Here is a 7883-nt window from a genome sequence, read left to right on the forward strand (position 1 = left end):
GTGGCCCCAACATCTTCATTGGCTCCCTCAATGCCTGTTGCCAAAGATATCTCAGGACATCCCTGAGCCTTCTCCTCCTCTTCCAGGCGAGCAATGCACTTCGCTAACTCAGCTTGCCTTATAGGGTCTGGTAAATAGGTAAAGTCCGCATTGGGGTTGCTTTTCCAAAACATATAGAAGCACTGGAACGTCGCTCCCTCATACTTCTCTTGGTTGCGAGCGTTGGTCTCCTCGAGGTCGACAGTTTCTTTACGACTGATCTCCAACTCCATTTAAAGTTTGTTGGCTTCTCGATAGTTTGTCAGCGAGGCATCCTTATACCTCTCCTTGGAGGCAGTGATTTTGGCAACTGACTCCTCCTTTTTCTGCAGTTCCTCCTCGAGCATGGTGATCTTAATCTCAGATACTCGCAACTCCTCAGCATGCTTGGCCTCGACCACCTTGTGCTGCTCAACGAGCCTTCCCTCAACCGCCTTGATCTCTTCAGCATGCTTGGCAACCATCTCCTCCGAGCGGCGCCAACTGGCACTCACGGTCAGAATCGTCTGCGATCAGAGAAAAGAAGAAAAAAAAGCTGTTAGTATCAATCAGAGAGATAAGAAATCAATCCACAGTGAACGCAGCGAGTACAGTGAGTAGTTCATTCAGCGCATGACTAAAGAGTCGATCGACCGGCATGGTGGGAGCGCTGTTGAAGGATTCCAAACTGCGTCGGTGTCTGGACAGTTTCTTCAGCCTGTCGCTGGTCGAAATGCAGGCAGAGTTCAGCATGGCCTCAACCAAAGTTTTATCAGGCCGAGTAGGAGGACTTGGGTCGGCTGGAGTTGGAGGATTCTGGTAGGTGGGAGCTGGAGGATTCTGATCGACAGGAGGAGCTGTCTCTTTTGAGGGAGCTGGTGCAGGAGGGTCCTCCGTCGGAGCCCTTTTTGCAGAAGGATCACTGCAACCTTCTCCGGGATGTCGCCGGTTCAACTTTTTCCTGTTCGCAGGAGTTGTGGTAGTGGGATTGGTGTACAAGTTGAACGCCTTTTTAGCAGGCATGTCTGCAGAATAGAAGCATATGACCAGTCAGGGCAAGTTGTAATGCAATAAAAGACAAGGAAATGGAGAGAAAAGAAATTATAAGTCAAATACCCGAGCTACAACTACTGGTCGTTACATTATCTATTGTACTACTGCTACACTCACTCTCTTCCTTAAAGAAGTCTGAATCTAAACTAGTCGCGTATTTAAAGTTGTTGTCCCCATCAAATAAATGACAGGGAATGGGCAATCTGTCTAAGAGTGAGAAGTCAGTACCATTCTAATCCGAGGACTCAAGTATAGGCTCGGGGTGTTCAGAAAGCTTTTTCTTGCCCTTTCCCTGTTGAGCAGGGGTAGCAGATGCTCACGGAGTGCAGGAGGGTTCCTTTATGGTCACTCTCGCAGCCCTCCTCCTAGGGGGTTGTGACACATCTTGTGCTGCTCGGGAACTTCTCCCCCAGTAGCACTTCCTGCTGTCGATTCCCACACATCCTGGTGAGGTGCAAGAAGGCCAACCAGCCTTAGGTTATTCTCCGTGACCAGCTCTTTGACACTCTTTTCAATGTTTGTCATGCTGGCTAGGGTTGCTGCTCGTATCTCCATTTCTGGAGTGGGGACTGTTTAATGCCCAAAACGTGACTACCACTAAGCGGTAGTTGTAGTAAGATCGGGCGGTCGATCCACAAGGGGGTAACCTAAACTCAAAAGATTAGTAGAAAATAACACAAAAATTAGTAACAATAAATAAATAAAAAGATGGGAATGAAAAGGGGTTTAAGATTTTGGTATTGTCTTTTTGATAAAATGATAAAATGAGATAAGTGAAATAAAGGTAAGATTTAATCAAGAGTTTGAGAAAATTAAAGGTTTCAAGAATCATCCATATGCTTGTTTAGTTACTTGGTTACTTGATTTAAAAAAATACACAAGTAAATAGTTCACATCCCAACATTTACTTGGAAAATCTAACATTAAAGTCCATATTCTTTTCTAACAAAAGTTCATTTGAGTTATAAAGCTCTTTACTTTAAAAGTACAATGTTAATCTTATGAAAAATCTAAAAATAACAAAATACCCAAAGACAATAATGCAATAGAAGATTAGACATAAAATTAGGTATCAATATTACTTTTACTAATTAGAAGTACATAGAAAGAGCATGATTAATCCTATATACTATTAGCATAAGTAAATAAAGATAACAAAATAAAGATGGAGATGAAAGAGCATAAATAACTCAAAATTTTTACATTAAGAACATAGTAAATCAAAGTAGCAAAATAACATCACTAGCATATGGAATCATCCCTAACCTTCCTAGGAAGATTAGGTCATTATGCTCATGATTCTAACAAAAATCTAAGAAGAAAGTGAGTAGAAATTTTTCTATAGTTTCTTTACTCTCAAATTACATACATAGTGTGAAGAAAGAGTCCCTATTTATAGAGAAGAAAAAAAAGGACTAAAAAGAAATTAAACAACAATTGGGGTTTACAAAATAAATCTGAAATATTAATAATAAAATATGATTTTGAAAAAAAAAAACAAATCTTATTATAAATATTAACCTGGTTATTTTGGGGCATGGTCAATATGCTCTTTTTCAAAGACACCAAAAAAGATGAGCTTTAAAGCTCAAAATGGCAATTTTGCACGGCCCAATACCCACAAAATATGGGTTGAAGGTGGCTGATGGTACAAGAGGGTTTTGACCCACTCCCAGTCAATGGGGAGGCGACACGTGGATGGCTGAAGGAGGCAAGCTGCTGGGCCTGTTGGACTTTTGTTGGAGGGGGTTGGCGCTGATGGGAGAGGAGGAGAAGGAGAAGACCTGAATTGGGCCTACTAGAGAGTTGAAGCTTCGGATTGGGCACGTTGGGCTTCAAATGCTGAGAGATTGAAGGGCAGATGACAGGTGGGCTGGGAGATTTCTTTGGAGGAGAGGATGCGGACAGGTGGCGCGAGGCGAGTGGATGGCAGGCTGGTAGCGTCAGGCGGCTTGCAGGCTCGGCTTGACTTCAGTGGTTGGGGAGGAAATTGGGTTTGGGCTTCTCCTTTAGTTGGGCTTTAATCTCAAGAATACCATTTTCTCTTCTCTTTTTGTCAATTTTAACTATTTCTTTCTTCTCTCTTTTTATTATTGTCCAAATACAAATTATTTCCTGAAAATTAAACATAAATTAAATCAAAAATTAATATTTTCAATTAAAACAAATATTACAATAAATTCATGAAAATATTAATTAAAACTTAATTTATTTTACACTTTAAAACTAATGAATTTGCATTTTTGAGCACTAATAGAATTTGCATCAAAGCATTTGCAGTAGCAAGGAAAGGTCTTCCAAGGATAATAGGAATTTTAGATTCCATGTTCACCACAGATTGGGTATCAAGAATAACAAAATCCACAGGGTAATAGAATTTTTCAATTTGAACCAATACATCCTCAACAATACCCCTAGGCTTTTTGGTGGAACGATCAGCAAGCTGTAGTACAACAGATGTTGGCTTCATTTCTCCAAGACCGAGTTGCGAGTATACAGAGTAGGGCATGAGATTGACACTCGCGCCAAGATCAAGTAAGGCTTGGCTAACTTCATTGGTCCCAATTTGGCAAGAAATGGTGGGACAACCGGGATCTTTGTATTTTGGCAGTGCCTTTGGTTCAATCACCGCACTCACTTGCTCGGTCAAGAAGGCAGTCTTCTTGACATGGTGCTTCCTTTTTGCAGTGCAAAGATCCTTGATGATTTTGGCATAAGCGGGCACTTGTTTAATGATGTGAAGCAAAGGAAGATTAATCTTCACTTGTGTCAAGTGCTCAAGGAGTTCAGCTCAGTTATCAGGAAGTTTCCCAACAGGTTTCAAAGCCTGGGGAAATGGTACTTTTGGAGTGGCATTGAGTGGTGGATTTTCGGAAATGACTTTTGGAGTACTGGGAGTGTTGGATTTTATGGGTGGGTCTTGCAGAGTTTAACCGCTTCTCGTCGTGATGGCATTCACTTCCTTGACATTTTGATCATTAGAATTTGAAGATTGGGCCATGTGCTAACCTTGCACATTGAATTTCGGTTGGGACGGAAGTTTGCCTTTTTTCCGGAATGGCCAAGGATTCAGTCAATTTTGAGAATTGACATTTCATTTCCTTGATTTCTCCCATCATTTGGTGATTCAATTTGGATTGTTCCTCCATGAATGCATGAGGAGTATTCTCGAGAGAATTTCGTTGTGGAAGAGCATTGTATTGAGGTGCAGAATACGCCTTTGATGGTTGAACTTGTTGCTCATTTCTCCATTGGCCTCTAGACGATTGAGCTTGGTTGGAATCTCTCCAAGTGAAATTTGGGTGGTTTCTCCAACCAGGGTTGTACGTATGGGAGAATGGCTTGTTATATGCCCCTAAGGCATTGCATTACTCCTCATAAACCCCCCCCCCCCATTTCATTCAAAGCTAAGCAGTCCTTAGCTAAGTGCTCCGTCCCTCCACAAACAAAGCAAGGTTCTTGCGGTTCCGCTTGAGCGATCATGTGCGAATTTTTGCCATTTTTCGTCATTAAGACCTCAAACGGATTTTTCAAAGCTTCGAGTTGGGCCTTAACACTATCCTCTTCTCGAAGTTGATAGATCTCAGATGGTTTGTGTCGGTTGGTGCTGTCAGTAGCACTTGGACCAGTCCAGGTGTGAGACTTTTTCGCTGTTTCTTCGAGATATTCAAGAGCATTGTCTGACACTTTTCGAGGAATTCACCATTGCATAGCATTTCTACAAATTGGAACTCACAACTCGTGAGGCCTTCATAGAAGTAACTGACCAAACGCCAGTTCTCATAGCCATGGTGCGGGCATTGATTTAACCGATCTTTGAATCTTTCCCAGACTTGATAGAACGTTTCATTGTCCTTTTGGGAGAATGTACAAATCTGTCGTTTTAGACTGTTGGTCTCATGGCTAGGGAAGTGTTTTAGAAAGAAGGATTTGGTCATCTCCTCCCATGTTCCAATCGACCTAGGTCTCAAAGAGTATAACCAGCTTTTGGCTTTGTCCTTTAAGGAGAAAGGGAAGAACTTTAGTCGCACAACATTGGCATTTTTGGCTCGGTTATAGAACGTGGCTACTACCTCCTCAAATTCTCTGATATGTGCGTATGGGCTTTCATTTTCCATTCCATGAAACGTGGGCAAGAGTTGAATCATGCCAGGTTTAAAATCTAATGCGGGCATATTAGAAGGGAAGATAATGCATGAAGGCGTGGAAGTGCGAGTAGGATGGAGGTAGTCATTGAGAGTTCTTGGTTGGATTTCATCATTGCGAGCCATTGCGAATGGATTATTATTAGCGAAAGTTTGTGGAGAAGCAAGATTGGTGGAAGGAGTTCCGGAGGGAGTGGTGGATGAATTGGAAGAAGTGTCACTAGAAGTTTTGTGATGATTCATCCACTCTCGGAATTCAGAATTATATTTATTATTTTTTTATTTTCTTTGCCCTTTTTTTTTTGTTAAACTTTTTCCCAGGTAGATTTGGAGGTTTTGGGGTGATCTCCAACACCTTACTAGAACTCCCTGAGGTTACTGAGTAAGTATGGTGGATCACAAGTTAACTTTTTCGACCAAACAACCTTTAAGTAGAGTGAAATTGCTTATTTTGATAGAACAAACTTGGTTTTCTTATAGTAATAAGTTCAACAATGTAATAGTGCAAAGGTAGATGCTCGAAATGTTCCCAGGCCGATTGGGAAGGTTGCCAAGGTACCGCTTTAGACCCACACTTGCCTAGATAGAACTCCCCGAGGTTCCCAGGTAAGTGTGGAGGCTAACGCTATCACAAACCTTATTTAACAACCAATCTTTCTAGACAGAACAATATTGGTTTCTACCATTTGTAATATTACACAATTGTTCCCAATACTAAGCGTTTTATGATTGAAATTTTATGAACAATTTTATGCAATTTTATGTTGTTTTTTTCTTATTTGAAAAACCTAAATTCTAAGGAAAACTAAGACAAAGAAAAAGGAAAATCCTAAACTAAGCAACAAAATAAACAACACAAGAATTAAATCAAGAAAAGAAAATTAAAGTGAAGATAGAATAGCAAGCTTAATCCTTTTTTTTTCAAATATGTATTAAACTAAAAAAAAAATAGAATAGAAATTAAGAAAGAAAAATGGAGTAAGAATTAGCTAGAAAGAAAAAAAAAGATAATTATATAAATATATATATATATATAGTTTTTTTTTAAACCAAAAGAGAGGAAAATGGAAAAAAAGAAAAGAAATAAAGATAGAAAGAAGAAAAAAAATATATATATATTTAGTTTTTTTATTTACTTTTATTTTATAGATATGTATATATATATATATTTTTATTACCAAAAAAAGAAAAGAGTAAAAGAAGAAAAAAAAAGAGAAAGAAAAAATATATATAAATATAGAATTTTTTTTTGTTGATGATTTTTTTTTAGTTTTTTTCTTTTTATTTTTGTTATAATAATAATCTAGTTAATTAAAAATTAGTAAATAAAAAAAACTATACTAACACAATATTTATTCCAACAAAAACACAAATAAAGTTACTAATATTTTTGTAAAAATTTCACTAAACCTTTGAAAATTACCTCCCCGGCAACAACTCCAAAATTTGTTTAACGTCCAAAATGTGACTACCACTAAGCGATAGTTGTAGTAAGATTGGGCGGTCGATCCACAAGGAGGTAACCTAAACTCAAAATATTAGTAGAAAATAACACAAAAATTAGTAACAATAAATAAATAAAAAGATGGGAATGAAAAGAGGTTTAAGATTTTGGTATTGTCTTTTTGATAAAATGATCAAATGAGAGAAGTGAAATAAAGGTAAGATGTAATCAAGAGTTTGAGAAAAGGAAAGGTTTCAAGAATCATCCGTATGCTTGTTTAGTTACTTGGTTACTTGATTTAAAAAAATACACAAGTAAATAGTTCACATCCCAACATTTGCTTGGAAAATCTAACATTAAAGTCCATATTCTTTTCTACAAAAGTCCATTTGAGTTATAAAGCTCTTTACTTTAAAAGTACAATGTTAATCTTATGAAAAATCTAAAAATAACAAAATACCCAAAGACAATAATGCAATAGAAGATTAGACATAAAATTAGGTATCAATATTACTTTTACTAATTAGAAGTACATAGAAAGAGCATGACTAATCCTATATACTATTATCATAAGTAAATAAAGATAACAAAATAAAGATGGAGATGAAAGAACATAAATAACTCAAAATTTTTACATTAAGAACATAGTAAATCAAAGTAGCAAAATAACATCACTAGCATATGGAATCATCCCTAACCTTCCTAGGAAGATTAGGCCATTATGCTCATGATTCTAACAAAAATCTAAGAAGAAAGTGAGTAGAAATTTTGCTATAGTTTCTTTACTCTCAAATTACATACATAGTGTGAAGAAAGAGTCCATATTTATAGAGAAAAAAAAGGACTAAAAAGAAATTAAACAACAATTGGGGTTTACAAAATAAATCTGAAATATTAATAATAAAATATAATTTTGAAAAAAAAATCTTATTATAAATATTAACCTAGTTATTTTGGGGCATGATCAATATGCTATTTTTCAAAGACACCAAAACAGATGAGCTTTAAAGCTCAAAATTGCAATTTTGCAAGGCGCAATACCCAGAAAATATGGGTTGAAGGTGGCTGATGGTACAAGAGGGTTTTGACCCACTCCCAGTCAATGGGGAGGCGACACGTGGATGGCTGAAGGAGGAAAGCTACTGGACGCATTGGCTGGGCCTGTTGGACTTTTGCTCGAGGGGGTTGGTGCTGATGGGAGAGGAGGAGAAGGAGAAGACCTG

General features: G+C 37.8%; 1 non-coding gene across 1 annotated transcript; it reads left to right on the forward strand.

Moving 5' to 3' along the window:
- Positions 1-4854: 4854 nt before the first annotated feature.
- Positions 4855-4961, forward strand: LOC133807869 (small nucleolar RNA R71). The gene has a single exon (XR_009879756.1). It is a non-coding gene; the product is annotated as a small nucleolar RNA R71 (small nucleolar RNA).
- Positions 4962-7883: the final 2922 nt, after the last annotated feature.

Source organism: Humulus lupulus, chromosome X, assembly GCF_963169125.1.
Source record: "Humulus lupulus chromosome X, drHumLupu1.1, whole genome shotgun sequence".
In the NCBI taxonomy this organism is placed as follows: Eukaryota; Viridiplantae; Streptophyta; class Magnoliopsida; order Rosales; family Cannabaceae; genus Humulus; species Humulus lupulus.